General features: G+C 44.6%; 1 long non-coding RNA gene across 1 annotated transcript; it reads right to left on the bottom strand.

Annotated features, from left to right (window-relative positions):
• Positions 1–87: 87 nt before the first annotated feature.
• On the bottom strand, positions 88–3,324 carry LOC132353703 (uncharacterized). The gene is made up of 2 exons (XR_009499069.1): positions 3,004–3,324; positions 88–774 (listed from the first exon to the last, which is right to left on the bottom strand). It is a non-coding gene; the product is annotated as an uncharacterized LOC132353703 (long non-coding RNA).
• Positions 3,325–15,531: the final 12,207 nt, after the last annotated feature.

The following is a 15,531-nucleotide window of genomic DNA, read 5'->3' as shown; positions in this document are numbered from 1 at the left end:
CTGTATATTGAACTGCATGTCCTACAGGAAGAGAGGGAAGATAAAAGCAGTTGGGAAGGCTGAGGGTATCAACTACAGGCACCCACGTTTTGATGAGCAAATGGGCTTTATTACGAAGGCTGGGCCTTGGTATAGCTACAGTTACTAAATGAAATGCCTTGGGAACTAGATGGATGGAAATAAATCTATGAGCCCAAGAGATCATTCCCTAAGGTTACAGACTGGTTAACATGATAATGCTTTGGCCTCCAAACACAACTGGGAGACTCAAGACCAACGGCTCAATTTGGATTGCTTCAGTTAACAAAATAAAGAATGACGACAGGAAGTCCATGGTGGTCTCCCAACTCCCTGGAGGGACACACAGAGAAGAAAAAGTTGATTACAGGCAGGTTATAACCACAGAATCTGTTAGGATTAAATGGGTCCTCCATGTAGCCCTAGTCTAACCACCTTATCTTATCGAAGATGAACTGACTCCACCCAGGGAGCTCCTTTTCATTTGTCAGAACCCATATCAAACAACAGTTCTTCTGCAAAGCCTTCCATGCTTCCATTTGGTGGCTTCCTTCTTTGTTATTTTCTAATCTGAAGTGTCAGCTCCATAATTTCAGAAGCTCAAGCAGACAGAAGGTCCTCCATAGTGTTTCTTGAATGGACAAGTGAGAAATGACATGTGTAATTTCACAGAGCAAGACATGGGCCAGTCGTCCTGAGCTCCAACCCAGACAATTTAGTCAGGCTTCAAGGCAGGTTCCCAAGTTTGAAAGCACCCTGCAAAAAGTAAAAGATAAAAAAAATTTAAACATTAAAAAAAAAGAATAATAAAATGAACCACCATATACTCATTACTAATATTCAACCTTGTTTCCATCTATACCTTCACCTACTTTCCTTACTGCTACATAAAACTATTTAGATCTTTTTTTTTTTTTAATAAATTTATTTATTTTTGGCTGTGTTGGGTCTTCGTTGCTTTCTCTAGTTGCAGTGAGCGGCGGCTGCTCTTCACTGTGGTGCGCAGGCTTCTCATTGCAGTGGCTTCTCTTGTTGCGGAACATGGGCTCTAGCCGCGCAGGCTTCAGTAGTTGTGGCACACGAGCTCAGTTGCTCTGCGGCATGTGGGATCTTCCCGGACCAGGGATCGAACCTGTGTCCGCTGCATTGGCAGGCGGATTCTTAACCACTGCGCCACCAGGGAAGTCCTACATAAAACTATTTAGAAATAAAATCTAGATATCATATCATCTGTAAATATTTTAGCACATATTTCCAAAATACATTGAAAATGTTAAAATATTTTTTAAATACTTAAAAATGTAACCATAATATTATCATTCTGAAATAATGTAATAATACTTTTTAAATATCAAATACCACACTGGTGTTCAAATTTACAAGTGTCCTGTGAATGTCACTTTTTTCTTTTTACCATTTCTTTGATTTAGAATCTAAACGCAATATTTTCCTTGCAATTAATTATTAAAGAACTGAGGCATTTGTACTTTCACAAGATGTGGATAGTTTTGATTATGTTCCCGTAGTGTTGTGGATCCAGATGAGGCTTGATCAGATGCAGCTTTGATTTGTGGCGGGGCAGGGCTGTAAGGAGTGTCAAGACGACTTCAGAGTTTGTGTTTTGAGTTTTTCCATTAGCACATCATGTGGGTTCTCTCTTTTCAAGACTTAGTAGCCATAGCTGATCACGCCTAGATCCATTAATTCATTAGGAATACAAAATGGTGATGTTCTATCTATCATTCTTTCTTCATTTATTAGCTGGAAATACTTTTACAAGGGGAAATTTCCCCTCATCTACCATCTGGCCACCCAAGCCCAATTTTAAAACAATTTAACCAAGACCATGTTTTCTCTCAACTTAGAATCCTCTGCAGGAGGATGAACAGCTTTAAGCAAACCTTCATTTATTCTTTATTTTTTAGTCAAGAGTTAACTGAAAGACGGTGGGCCTGACGGCTGCAGAAAAGACCATCTCACTTGGTTCTGAGGACCTGCCTGCCCTGAGATTTTCTTTAGAAGCATTGCTCCCGGGTTTGTTCTAAAGGTCTACCCCTTTCTCTTTGAAAATGTTTTCTCCTGTAATTAAGGGAGTTTCTAATTTAGGGAACCGATAAAAATTCATCAAGCTTATATTTTAAAAAAGTCATAATCCTGAAGCTGCAAAGATCTGGCTCCAGGGAAATCCTGAATTGAGGAAAGATGCTAATCAGGACAGAATTTAAGACAATAGTTTATAATCTTTCATCCCCAGAACCGAGACTATCCCAAGGAAATGCCAAGTAAAAAAGTAAAATCGGCGATTGATTTTGCATTTTGAGAAACTGACCAAGCTTTTTGATCAAATGCTGATTGCAAGTCTGACTCAAGGTTAAGCAGATAAAAGAATCCTTCAGGGTACCCCCGCTTTCGGTGCCAGCATGCTACGATTTTGAAAAACCAGACTCTGGCAATCAGAGACCTCACTTGTTCCACCACCGCAGAGGAAATGAAGGATGCTTCGCCTCCAGTTCCTGGCTCCTGTTGAATGCCCTCGGGTTCCTGCTGGCGCCAGGCTGGGAGGGAGAGTGGTCCCTGTCTTACTGTCTGCAGTGGTTAAACGGAATCTCTACTCCTGGATTGAGGAAAGAAAGGCATCTTCCTCATTAATTTCGTGAGGCCGGGGGCCGTCGCGGGGATCCAGCTCGGTCCACCCCCTGGGGAAGCTGTCGGGGCAGCGGGCGCCCAGGCCTTCCTAGCCCCTCTTGTCTACTCCAGACCCCCAGGACTCAGGGCCTGGGAAAAATCCCGGCCTCTGTCGGGTCTCTCCCCGTAGGCTTTCCCTTGGCTTCCTCGTGGTTTGCTAACTCTTGGTGCGGCTTTGGGACAGTCTGTGCCTCCGTTTTCCCAGCTGTAAAGTAATAAGGTTAGACTGGACCCTTGATTCCCAGAATCACCCAGGAAGCTTTTCCAAAACCGTCTGCCAGGGTGGCCCTGGGGACTCACCGGATCGGAAAGAGGGGCCCCGGGGATCGCGGCCCGGGCTGGATCCCAGGACCCGGGCTCTCCCGCCTCTCCAACCGCTCCACCCACCGGCCTGCTCTTGCCCTCGGCCCGGGCGGGTTCCGGGAGGCTGGGGAGGGCGGACCCGGCTCGGCAGCCCCACCGGAAAGACTCGTTTTAGCCGGAGCAGGCGGAGGCTGGGCGGAAACAGACTTGTCGCGCCCCCCTCGGGCCCTCCGGGTCCCCTGCCCCCAGCGCAGCCCCTCCGGACAAACGCCGGCCCGCAGCTGGGCAGCCCTGGGGTCACCCCTCCCACGCCGGTCGCGCCCCCCAGGCCACACCTGGGCTCCGCCTCGGGCTCCAGGGCTCTGACTCCGCGGAGCTTCAATGGGGGAGGGGAGACCAAGAAGGGGGAGGGCGCGACCCGAGAGGGGCCCCGTTGCCAAGAAACCGACCCCGCCTCGGGCTCTGGCCGCGAGCAGCCGCGGCGCAGCTGCTTCTTCCCCCTCCCCCCACGTCATCTCGAGCAGCCCTGTAAGCCGCAGTGCTCAGGCGACCCCAGGCGGAGACCGGAACCTCGGACGGCGGCTCTGCGGGTGAAAGCCCGCGGGCACGCCAGCCGACGACCCCAGGCCCGCCCGCCCCGCGTGGGCCGCGAGCGCCGCGCCTCTGGACCCCGGGTGGGGCCGTCCAGCCGGCCCAATCACTCCACCTCCGTGGGCCGCAGCCTCCAAATGGGGCGCTCGGGCTGAGCTATGTGGCGGCGAGACTCAGGCCCATAAGGAAGGCCCGGCTGAGTACGGGCGGGTCTGGGGTTAGCGGCTCAGGTCATCTGGTCAGCTGGCGCGCGCAGGGCCTCCAGCTCCGCCCCGGGGGTGTCAGGGCACGAGGGAGGCCGGCCCCGCCCAGGCTGCAGCCCTGCTGAGCACGGACAAAGCACTGCCTCCTCTCGGGGCCTCTTCTCTGCCTTTCCTGCTGGGGAAGATCGGCACCCCCAGGTCTCTGCCACAGCCTCCCTAGGGATACAACGATGCACGGCATGGGACATCCAGGCGTTTTACAGGCCCTCTGTGAGAACGGAAACCTAGACAGAAAACAGCCCTTTCTGGGAAAGCGCTCAGGTGACCAAGAGCGCACATCGACGACCGGCTCAGATCCCTGCTCGCCGCCGAAAAGCTTTCTGGGAATTTATGCCAGGCGAGGAGTGCAGATCGAGAAGTACGACTCCCCAGAAAATACCCACAGTAATCGCGGGCCTCTAAGAGCAAGTGCTGCTTAATTGTCAGGTTTGGTTTAGACGGAAACCAGTCTGGAGACCAGTTAAGAGAAATGCCAAGTCCAAAGCCCCAGACTTGAGCGCCAGATCTGTCCTGTCCTGTAATCCTGTGTGACTTGGTCAATATATTTAAAGTCTCTGAGCCTCACAGTGTTCTCATGCATAAAAAGAGCCTGCCCTACCTTACCTTCAGAGTACAGCTAGAACAAGTGGAGACAGCAAACATGACAACTCACTGCTACCAGTTTTCTTAGCACCTGGAAAAGAATGTACAACTGCCAAGATTGCTGGGAGGGAGACAATCCCATCCCTGAAGGAAGAGAACTTAAATAAGAACTTTATTTTTCCTTCTATAAAAGTACAATTCCATACTGGAGAAGTGTAAAAATCAAGGAGTCGTTAGAAGCCATTTACTGGGTTTTAACTTTCTCTTTTTATCAAAGAAATGGATGGAGGTTGGACAGGAATGCTGGTGCTCTAGATGTGACAGAGTTAAAAGCATCAGTTATGGAATCACACATACCTGAATTGGAGTCCCACCTCTGTTTACAAACATTGTTACCTTAGATGAGTGACTTAACCTCTCTGAGCCTCAGATTTCTTAGCTATAAAATGGAGAAAATAATAGCACCAGAAAATAATAATATGGGGCTGTTGAGAAAATTAAGTGAGATGATTGTAACAGTGCTTGGCACAAGGCCCACACTGTAGTACAAGATGAATGCTAGCTAGCGCTTTTTCTCTTATTCACAGTGGTCCCTACTCTTTCCCTTACCAATATTCTATTGCAAAAAATGTCAAATATACAGAAAAATTCAAAGAATTGTACAGTAAACACCTGTGCATGTTCCACCTAGATGGTACAATTAGTATTTACTATACTTGCTTCAACGTATCTGTTCATCTTCAAGCATCCAAGACTGTAAGAAATTAAATATCTGTTGTTTAAGCCACCCAGTCTGTGGTAGTTTGTTATGGTAGCCCTAGCAAATAAACAGAACCCTTTAGGATTAGATGAAAATTGGAGTTATCAGTGTAAATTCATGGTTTTCAATATACATTAAAATAGATATAAAAATAAATGCAGATGTAAATGTGTGTGTATTATATAACTGTGTATGTATGTTTGCATGTCTGTATATGCATTCATGTACTTCCTATCTCTGTTCCCAGCCATGTTCACTGAGAGTCCCTGGGAGCAATGACATCCTAAAAGCCATACGTTCCCCTAGTGTCTAGATCTTGCTTTCTAAATATCATTCTCCATTAAAAGGGCAGGGCAGGGAAAGTACAAGATGAGCCTGGAAAATCTTTTTGTGCCAGAAAATAAGGAAGTGCCCAAAGAATGATACAACATGTCAAACAGACACAGAAGGAGCTCCCACTGGCCAAATCTGGGGCAATTATGATCCATTGAATGAAAGAGAAATCCGTGAGTCCATACATTAATAAATGGGGAGAACGGTAGAATGCTTCCATATGGCAGAATGCCAACTTTATAAGGAATAATGGAGTGAGAAAAGCATCATCTCACAACCAGCAGAGTAATTCATCCAAGAATCATCAGTGGATGCTAGAACTTGTAGGAGGAGGTTTGATGAGGAACAAGATATTTATTTAGTTTCAAAGGACCGCCCCCGCCCAGCCACATAAAAAATGTTTATTAATTACAAAGGTAAAAAGAGTAATTTTGTAGTAAAGAAGCTTGGCAGATACAGATACACTTTAATCAAGTTACCATCATCAGTAATGGGACAAATCGAAATCAGGTGCCACCTGACAAGATGCACCTAGAGGAGCAGCCCCTGTGAACTTCCTGCCCAAAATACAAAACTGAATCTAAACCTGAGGGGACTTCAGTCAAACCAAACTGAGGGACAGTTACAAAATAACTGGCCCATAGCCTTCAAAAGTATTAAGGTCATGAAAGTCAAGGAAAGACTGGGGAACAGTGGAAACAGTTCCAGATTGAAGGAGACTAGAAGATGTGACAATTAAATGCATCACGTGATTCTGGACTCAATCCTTCTGAATAAAGGATGTCATTGAAACAACTGGTGAAACTTGAATAAGGTCTGAGGAGTAGACGTGAGTAATGTATCAATGTTAATTTCCCAGTTTTAGCTATGTATTCTGGTTATTTAGGAGAGTGTCTTTGTTTATAGGAAATACACATTCCAGTTTTGGGGAGTGACAGGGCATCAAGCCAGCAACTTATTCTCATATTGTTCAAGAATAGTGAAGTTCTTTATACCGTATTTGTCATTTTTCTGTAGATTTGAAATTATTTAAAAATAAAAATTATCTATAGAAGATATACAGATGGCAAATAAGCATATGAAAAGACGTTTAACATAATTTGTCATTAGGGAAATGCAAATTAAAACAACAATGCAGGGACTTCCCTAGTGGCACACTGGATAAGAATCTGCCTGCCAATGCAGGGGACATGGGTTTGAGCCCTGGTCTGGGAAGATTCCACATGCCATGGAGCAACTGAGCCCATGTGCCACAACTACTGAGCCCTTGTGCCACAACTACTGAAGCCCGTGTGCCTAGATCCCATGCTCTACAACAAGAGAAGCCACCGCAATGAGAAGCCCGCGCACCACAGTGAAGAGTAGCCCCCACTTGACACAACTAGAGAAAGCCTGCACACAGCAACAAAGACCCAACACAGCCAAAAATAAATAAATAAATAAATTTATTTTTTAAAAATGCAATATTGCTACACACATATTAGAATGGCTAAATTCCAAAAAACTGACATTACCAATTGCTGGTGAGAAAACGTGAAGCAACAGGAACATATATTGCTGGTGGGAATGCAAAACTGTGCAGCCACTTTGGAAGACCGTTTGGCAGTTTCTTACAAAGTGAAACATAGTCTTACCATACGACCCAGTCATACTCCTAGGTATTTATCCAACTGATTTTAAAACTACGTCCACACAAAAGTCTGTCCATGAATATTTACAGTAAATTTATTCATAATTACCCCAAACTGGAAGCAATCAAGATGTTCTTCAGTAAGTGAAAGGATAAACAGTGGTAAATCCATTCAATGGAATACTATTTAGTGATAAAAAGGAATTAGCCATGCAAAAATATGGGTGAATATTAAATGTCTATTGCTAAGTGAAAGAAGCCAGTCTTAAAAGGGTACATATTTTATGATTCCACTTATATGACATTTTAGAAAAGGCAAAACTGTAGAGACAGTAAACAGATCAGTGGTTGCCAGGGGTTTGGAGAGGGAGGAGATTTGACTGAGATGAAGCACAGATGATTTTTTTTTTTCTTAAGGCAGTGAAGCTATTCTGTATGATGCTATAATAATGGATACTATGCATTTATCAAACTCATAGAACTTTACAGAGCAAAGAATGAACTTTAATTTGTGTAAATTTAAAAAATCATTTAGGAGGTTGGAGAATCCCAGGATTGAATAACGACAAGAGAATTTAACTGTACTACCAATGGATGAAGTAACGTCACTGAAGGGAGTGGGAGAGTAACTTTAGAAATGAGTGGAGACTTAGGACTAAAAGCAAAAGGAACTGTACGTAAGTACTGAACTCTAGTTGATGTAGTGTTTCCCATAGGGGTAAGGGTTAACAATTGTAAAACTACTCAATATATATAACAATTACATAAATGGATGGTGGATGGTTGGGGCCAGGTTTCTCACTAATGGAGTGTTAGTTTACACATAAGCAATGGGAGGAGACTAGAATGATCCACGCAGTGATAGATTAGAGTTGGAGATATCAGTATGAACTCCCGTTTAGCTTAATATAGATAAATATGGCTACGTACAGAAATATTTAGAGATATGTGTGTACACAAGTTAGTATACACACATATATTTTCTTGCTCTGTCATTTGAGAGGCCCTAGAAGCAATAAGACTCTGGTAGCAATGAATGCACCTATTGTCCAGATCTTGGTTTCTATTACCACGCTCCAATAAAGAGGATCCAGGGCTCCTTGGAGAAATGGCTGATTCTAGGACTGGGATATACAAGACGAGCCTGGAGCATCTTATAGTGTTAGAAAGTAAGGAAGTGCTCCATAAAGGCAAAGTTATGGAGGTATGTCAGAGACACAGGGACCAACTGAAAGAGCTCCCAATGGCAAAACTGGAGAAATTTGATCAACAATAACCTAGTGTTAGATTTTAACTCAAAGTATAATTTAAAAATATCCATGAGTCCATACTAATATAAATAAATTATTAAATAACTAATTGGGGTAGAATAGACAAATCTTCCATGCAGAAGAATTCCAAATAATTTATGGATGTACTCTGCCCTAAGAAGTTGGAGCACACTCATTCACTCCTTAAGCATCATGATTTCCTTCCAAAGAGCACCGTAGGGAAGGGGGTGGGGAAGAACCATATGGTGGAGAAACCTGACAAACAGTACCTAGGCCTGGTTATCAAGGTCACAGTGAGAGCGCATATCCTAGATAGGATATGAAGAGAAGGTACTTCACCTCTGTGATCTTCCTCTCCAAAACCCACAACCTAAGTCTAATCATGAGGAAAACATCAGACAAATTCCAACTGAGGGACAGTCTATAAAATACCCGACTTCAAATCTGTGAAGATCATCAAAAACAAGGCGAGTCAGAGAAACTGTCACAGGCAAGTGAAGCCTAAGGAGATATGACAACCAAATGTGATATGGTGTCTGGGATGGGATCCTGGGACAGAAAAAATGTTAGGTAAAAAATAAGGAAATCTAAATAAAGGATGGACTTTACTTAATCATGTATCAATATTGGTTTATTAATTGTGACAAACGTACCATATCGATGCAGGATGTTAATGACAGGGAAAACTGGGTGTGGGGTATACGGGAACTCTCTGCACAACCTTCACAACTTTTCTGTGAGCTAAAACTACTTGAAAATAAAAATGTATTAAAAATTATCTTTAGAATTTTAAAAAGTTCAATATTGCAATAGAGAAACAATCATTATTCAGGCCTTTCAGTTCTTATGGTCAATCAGCCGTACGTGTGCAACTCTAGTTAGAGGCTCTTGCCTCTAGGTGACGTTGTCTTCTGTTCAGGTTTTTGGACTAGTCAAGTGTACTGCCAGACAGATGGATTGATAGAAAATTTAGAGTCTTTATCTCTAGAGTTTAAAATTGGGCAAGCATGCCAGAACACCTAATAAAACTCGTGGTTTGGATTGATGCTAGGAGTCCATTTGAAATGCCCCAAAATTGCTTTGGACCTCAGCTACAACAAGGAGAACTTTGGGAGGCCCTTTGCCCTTAAGAAACATTTTTTTAAATTAATAAACTTTACTTTTTAGAAAGCAGTTTTTGGTTTACAGAAAACATGAGTAGAAAGTGCAGAGAGTTCTCATATACTCCGTCCCTCCCACACAAAACAGTTTCCCCTGTTTTAACATTGTATTTGTGTGTGGTACATTTGTTGCAATTGATAAGCCAATATGGATACATTATTATTAATAATAGTTACATTGCTTACATTAAGGTTCACTCTTTCTATGAGTTGTCACATCTCCACCATTATAGAATCATATAGAATAGCTCCACTGACCCCTGTGCTCTACCCATTCATTCCTCCCCCACCCATTCTTCCCCTGAACCCTGAAAATCACCAATCTTTTTACTTTTTCCTAGTTTTGCCTTTTCCAAAATGTCATAGAGTTGGACTTTTATAGTATGTAACCTTTTTAGATTATCTTCTTTCACTTAGAAATAAGCATTTAGGGCTTCCCTGGTGGCGCAGTGGTTAAGAATCCGCCTGCCAATGCAGGGGACAGGCGTTCGAGCCCTGGTCCAGGAGGATCCCACATGCCGCGGAGCAACTGAGCCTGTGTGCCACAACTACTGAGCCTGCACTCTAGAGCCCGCGAGCCACAACTACTGAGCCCACATGCCACAACTACTGAAGCCCGTGTGCCTAGAGCCCGTGCTCCCCAACGAGAAGCCACCTCAATGAGAAGCCCGCGCCCCGCCATGAAGAGTAGCCCCCGCTCGCCGCAACTAGAGAAAGCCCGAGCGCAGCAACGAAGACCCAACGTAGCCAAAAATAAATTAATAAAATAAATAAATTAAAAAAAAAAAAAAGAAAGAAGTATTTAAGGTTCTTCCATGTCTTTCCATGGCTCCATAGTTCGCTGCTTTTTAGTGCTGTATAAATTCCATTGTGTGGATGTTTCACAGTTTGTTTATCCAGTCACCTATTGAAGGATATCTTGGTTACTTCCAAGTTTTGGCAATTATGAATAAAGCTGCTATAAACATTCGTGGGTAGACGTAAGTTTTCAACTCATTTGAATAAATACCAAGCAGCATAATTGCTGAATCATATGGTAAGAGTACATCTAGTTTTGTAAGAAGCTGCCAAATTGCTTTCCAAAGTGGCTATATGTACTATATTGCATTCCCACCAGCAATGAATAAGAGTTCCTGTTTCTCCACATCCTCACCAGCATTTGGCATTGTCAGTGTTTTAGATCCTAGCCATTCTAATAGGTGTGTAAGTGGTATCTTATTGTTGGTTTAATTTGCAAGTCCCTGGTGAGCATATTTTCATATCTTCTTTTGCTAGTTTTTGGTGAGGTGTCTGGTAAGATCTTTTGTCCATTTTTAAACTGGGTTGTTTATTTTCTTATTGTTGATTTTAAAGAGTTCTTTGTATATTTTAGGGAGCAGTCTTCTATCAGATATGTTTTGTGAAAATTTTCTACTCTGTGGTTTGTTTTTTCACTCTCTTGACAGTGTCTTTCACAGAGCAGAAGTTCTTAACTTTAATGAACCTCAACTTATCAATTCTTTCTTTCATGGATCATGCTTTTGGTGCTAGATCTAAAAAGTCATCGTCAAACCCAAAGGGCACCAAGATTTTCTCCTAGGTTATATTCTAAGGGTTTTATAGTTTTGTGTTTTACATTAAGGTCTATGAAGACCTACTTTTAATTGCAAACCCCAAGGGATGGAAATCGTCAACACTTGGAACACCTCAAGTGGAAATAATAATAATTGAAGGCCGAGTTGCAGTTGAAAACACCCACGACAAGTGTGGCAGGTGAGATCTAATCCTCCTGGAAAGATGGTAAGTTCTTTCAGACAAGAGATGCCAGAGATTTCTCCCCTAAGGATATGCTGCTTCTCCTTCATGTTTCCTGACTCCTTTTCAGCCACGAGGGGAGTTAATCTTATCAGGGAAAGAGGCAGGGGCAGAAATATTCCTGCTTGCGAGCTGAGGATCACTTCCATCCCCATCCTCAGTGTCATTCCCACCCCCACAGGACGGGCAGGAGAAGAGAAGGGAAATCCATCCTACTGCTCAGGAAAAAAGAAGGGGTGAACAAGAATTTCGAATTATTATTCGTTCAGGGTTAATTTTTTTCTGCTGCACTGTTGTTTCTTTGCATCCGATTCCAAGAAAAGGACAGACTCCAAGGAGGGGCTCTGGAGAGATCACACTTCCGTAGCCTGCAGGACTACTTTGCTTGGAGGTGGGGCCCGGAAACGGATGCTGCGGAGGCTGGCAATGGAGGCTGGAGGTTTGCAAAGGAAAGTTTTCCTTGTGTATGTAAGGCTTGAGCAAAGACGTCCTGGGGCGGGGGCTGGATCTTTTGATCTCCAAGGCAGCCCCAAACCTATTCAGGGAAAAATACACCCTCCATTTGGAATACACTGAGAAGTAGAATGGAAAGGGCTGGTGAGTGACGGGCAGAAGGATGAATGGGAGGAGGAGTCAGGGAGGCCTGCGGAGCTTCTGGCTCAGGTGACCCTCTCCAGGGAGGAGATTCCAGAGCTCTCTGTTGAAATGTGCTAAGTCTGAAGTACCTTGGGGATGTCTGAAAAGTAATGTGTTTCTTGTAAAGCCCCAATAAATGAGAGCAAGGGCTTCCTGTTTCCTGGGAGTGCCCGGGGTTCTAGCTGGTAAGGGGCAAGCATGGAGATAAGTGGTCCAGCAAAGACCCTTCTTCTTTACCAACCTTAGTATTAAAATCCCTCTGATGGTCCAATGGGCCTTGGGCCAAAGGAAGGAAAGAGTTCATGAAAAAACTAAAAATAATTCGCTTATTTCTTAGCTAGCCTGGCTTTGCTCAAGTCTTGGAAAAGGAAAAAGGAAAAAAAAAAACAAAAAAAACTTGAGAGCAGAAATCCATGGCAACAAGCAACTTCTGTTTATGGATAGCATCCCAGGGAAATTAAGTGTCTGGCTGCGATAAAACAGAAGTGCATGTGAAGTCATACGTATCCATTTACTTTCCTCTGATTGAGCAAAAGAAAATTCATACCTGTTCTATCTATTCATGAGAAATACATTCTTATATTTTTGTTTCACAAGACATATGTCATATTGTTTCAGGAGTTTTGAATAAAGATGATAACATACCACTCTGATTGCTGACCTAGATTGCAAACTGGCTTTCTATAGCCTGGGCTACCAGGAAGAAAGGGGGACAGGATGAAAGGGGTGGGTGTTCATAGGTGGGGGTTCTAATTTCTAATTAAAATTCCTGTCACTTTTTCACTTAAACTGTTGACTGCCCTCCTTGATTCTCTTTTTAAATTATAATTGGTTTCAAACATATAGAAAAGCAAAGTGATCCACATTCAATGATCTCTAAATATTTTAAACACATTTTAGAATCTCTTTCAGTTTGTTCTATTATTTCCAGTTCTTGGAATGTCAATTTCTCTGTTGGAGCAGACTCTCTCTCGTGGTGGTTTGTAATTTATTATTGTGAACTCAACTTCAGCAGGGGTTCCTTTGAGAGTCTCATGTGCCTTGATTGCAAAAGCAAGATAACTGGAAGGGGTGTGACCCTCCCATCTAAGACCCTGAAGCTCTGTTCTCATTTCTGACCGGACCCACTCTCAGGATCCAGTAAAGAGTTCACTACAGATGTATGTGTCTCAGAGAGCTGCATCCCATAGGTGACCACGTGTGCTTTTGAAGTCATCTCCCCTGCACTTGGCATTGGTGCCTGTCCTGAAAGACACTCCTTTCCATGAATAAGGACATTCACATTTCACATCTTCTGCTTCCTCCTATCGGGCCTTCTGGCCAGTCAACACTTTTATCCATCAATATTCCTCCCAAGCTAAAGAAATGCCTCTCACGCCATAGAGGCAAATAGGAGCTGCTTTATGGATTTTGCTGGCACTGTCCATATTCCTGTTTTACAGTCTGGAAGTTGTAAACAATTAGAAAACCACGCTCCGAAGGAGTGTGAAGAGAAGGGAAACTCTTTTCTATGTTAATTTATCTTCCCTTCCATAGACTCACAGAATAGTCTGACTTTATCCGTAACACACCACACTCTCTCTGGCCGCCGTCGGGGAGTCAGCCAAGCAAGACTGAAGAGATGGATGACAGGGAGATGGATGAGGGAAGGACCACCAGAAGCCCTGGAACCTGGCCTGGGAGGCGAGAAATGCGGAGAATGAACAAGAATGGCCATTCTTGATTAGGGGAGGATGACCATGGAAGTCTAGAAGAGGAACGTTCCAGGGAAGCCCGAGCAGCGGGACGGAGGAGGGGAGGGCAGAGATGGGAACAAGGTTCTGGGCAGGTGTGCAGTGTGGGGTGGGAGCCCAGGAGGCAGGCAGGTGTCCTTTAGATGATGCAAGAGGTCAACGCTCTGAGGCCACATTATCTGACAAGAAGGGTTCGGGCTTTGGCCAGAAGGTTACCATCATTTTGGCCGCTCCATGGTGGGGAACCCTCAGGTTCTGACTCCACTGTTCCCATCCCCATCAACCCTGCTGACACAGCGTATCACATGAGGGGGATGCCCCGGACTGGAGGACATTTCCGGCTCAGTGATACAGCGCCGTAGGAAAACTGGTACCAGGCCAGGGTCCCTGGGCCTGCTCTGCTCAACCAGTGCTCCCTCTTAAGGATGCTTAAACCTCTTGGACCACTTAGGTGAAATGAGAGCTCCTGCCTACAGGGGTGGGGCCAGAAGAAGGAGGGGGAGCAAAACCCCAGAGACAGGAACAGTGGTGGGGCGACAGAGCCACGTGAGGGCCTGTTGCCCAAAAAGGACTCTGCCTGCAGCACAAACTGCAGGATGGGGTATCTGTAATCAGGACCAGGTGACTGGGGGCGGGGGGCACCTGACACGCACACCCACCCCTGAGGATACCAAGATTTGGGGATAGGAGGCGAGACTTTCAGAACCAGTTTTGAGCCCTCAGGTTCTAATCAATTTTCCAAGTAATGAACACATTCAAATGGTGAGGTTTTCGCCCTGGGCCAGGGGCTGCACACGGGTTAAGTGCACATTACATCTCAATGCATGCCTGTGGCCGGCTCCCGGTTACCCCCCAGGTTCTAACAAACACGTGCCCGCGGTTCATCTGTTTCTCAGCAGGTATTCACAGAGAGTCTTCCAAGTTGTGGGAGTGGTTCCAAACGCAAAGGGTCAGTGTGAATGGGACAGACCAAGACGCTGACCAATCTGTCCTCATGAGATTCACATTCAGGCAGGGAGAGATAATAGAACAATAAATAAACAAGATAGCTTCAGAGAACAATGAGTGCTATAAAGAAAATAATACATGTTAATGGTATATAAAGTGACTGGGGCAGGTGAGGGAGGTGGGACACAGCTGGTGATGGGAAAAGCACCTCTCACAAGGTGGTTTTGAGCTGTGATCGGAATGACAAAGAGAAGCTAACCAAGAAGATCAGAGGGAAGAAGTTTCCAGGCAGGGAAATCGCAAGTGCAAAGGCCCTGAGGCAGGAAAGGGCTTGAGCAGTTCCAAGGGCAGAAGAGACCAGGGTGGCTGAAGCCTTTGGGAAGGAGGAGAGTGGAACAGAGAGGAGAGGCAGGCCTCAGGCCACGTTCGTTAACAGCTGAAGTCTATTCTGAGTGCAGTGGGAAACCCTTAGAGGGTTTGAGGTTGGGGCATGACATGCCAAATCATCTTTTAAAAAGTCCCCTCTGGCTGGGTGTGGAGAATGGCTTCTGGAGGACAATAGAACGACAGGGTGCCAGTGGAAACTATCACATTTGTCCAGGTGAGCAGGGATGGAATCCTGAGCTAGGATGGCAGGGGGAGATACACAGTGCAAGTTGGTAAAGAAACCTGTTGCACATGGTTTGCCTTCACCTATTCCTGTAGCATGGGTGTTTTCTGTTGGAAAATATGGCTGTTTGCTCTGCCCATTTCAGCTAAATTTTCATTCATGAAAGCCATCTTCTTTGCTGCCTTTGCCCCTGCCAGTTGGTCTGGGTGTGAAA

This window comes from Balaenoptera ricei, chromosome 19 (assembly GCF_028023285.1).
Source record: "Balaenoptera ricei isolate mBalRic1 chromosome 19, mBalRic1.hap2, whole genome shotgun sequence".
Lineage (NCBI taxonomy): Eukaryota > Metazoa > Chordata > Mammalia > Artiodactyla > Balaenopteridae > Balaenoptera > Balaenoptera ricei.
The sequence above is the reverse complement of the archived record's forward strand: the minus strand, read 5'-3'. Positions and strand labels throughout refer to the sequence as shown.